This window comes from Myotis brandtii, unplaced genomic scaffold (genome assembly GCF_000412655.1).
Source record: "Myotis brandtii unplaced genomic scaffold, ASM41265v1 scaffold36, whole genome shotgun sequence".
Taxonomy (NCBI): domain Eukaryota; kingdom Metazoa; phylum Chordata; class Mammalia; order Chiroptera; family Vespertilionidae; genus Myotis; species Myotis brandtii.
The window spans coordinates 4,396,057-4,397,521 of record NW_005363836.1 but is presented as its reverse complement, the minus strand read 5'-3'; positions in this window follow the sequence as shown (position 1 = coordinate 4,397,521).

The following is a 1,465-nucleotide window of genomic DNA, read 5'->3' as shown; positions in this document are numbered from 1 at the left end:
CCCCCCCCCCCCACACACACACACACATTGGGATGGCTCTGGTCTTTTAGGTCAGAAAACTCTGATAGTATGGAAAATGAGAGCGTTTAGTAAGTACTCAATAAAAATGCTTTCATTTTGAAGACATTTAAAATTTTTCCTTCATTTATACTCCAAACATTTATTGAACTGCTATTCGTTTCTGAGAATACAGAAAAACAAAATAGAGGAGCTCATGTTCAAGTAGAAAAGGCAGCCGTAGACCATTCAGTGCAGCACAGGGGGTGAGTATAAAAGTGAGCTATGTCCAGACAGTATGGGGCCCAGAGGTGGGAGTCGTCCAAACACTTGGGCACATCAAAGAAGGTAGTGCTGAAGAATGAATAGAAGTCTGTCAGGTAGTCAAGGGTGGAAGTAGGTTCCCATTAGAGGGATAGCACAAAATTTGTTTTGCGAGAGAGTTTAGGGTGGCAGGGGTGGGGGAAATGGTCACAGTGAAGCTGATGAGAGATGCTGGGGAGACATGATGAAGGGTCTTGAGTGTCGTGCCGAGGACTGGGCTCTGACCTGTGCAGTGGCCCTTTAGGGTGGGTGGGAAAGCAGAAAGACATCAATGAGGTGACAATCTTCACACTTGCAAGAGAGGCTGAGTTAGAATAGAGCTCCATGTGTCCAACCTGTCACCTATACATGAGGAACCTGGGGCCAGAGGCCAAGTCACCCAGCAAAATCCCTGACAAAGCAAGGAGAGGACTAGGAATAGGTCATCTGAATCCAATGCTTTAAAATTCCTCCACACCAAGGCCCTCTCCCTTAAATCTAGGCTTCTTCATCAAAGCCTTGCTTTCTACCTACTGGAATCGAATACAACTACTGATTCCAGCACCATTTATTGAGTAACTGCATCTTCCCTGCCTTCTGAGCATCGGAACAGCCAGCCTCCTGGGAGTGGGAACTCAGCTAGGAGCAAAGATGGGAATTTTACAAGGAGGGAATGACCCGATTACAGCGCCTTGCAGATGCAGAAGCAGCATAAAACCCCAAAGCAGATTGAGAAAGGCTTCTTTCTCTTGAGTTTGCAGTCTAGGGTCTGTTTTACAAGAAGCAATGCGACACACTGTAGCTGCTCCCTGCTCTTCTTAGTGCCCGGAGCCAACGCCCGCCTTCCCTAGGGCCTAGCAGGAAACACACCAGCCTAAGCACACTGCCTGTGTGTGTGTGTGTGTGTGTGTGTGTGTGTGTGTGTGTGTGTTCAGATTACAGGTGCTGGGGAACCCGCGTCCCGCAGCAACAGACCAGGAGCTGGGTGTCCTCTCACTTAGGGGCCCAGAAGAAGGGCTAGCAGCTGAGCCTCCCCGGGCTGGGTTCCAGCACAGCCTTGGCTTCTCCGCAACCTGGGCGCTTGCATTCTCTCCTCCCTTAGCAACCGGGAGGCTGTGGATACCGCCCGCCTGCGGGTGGGGACCCGGGAGGCTGCGGGTGGCTG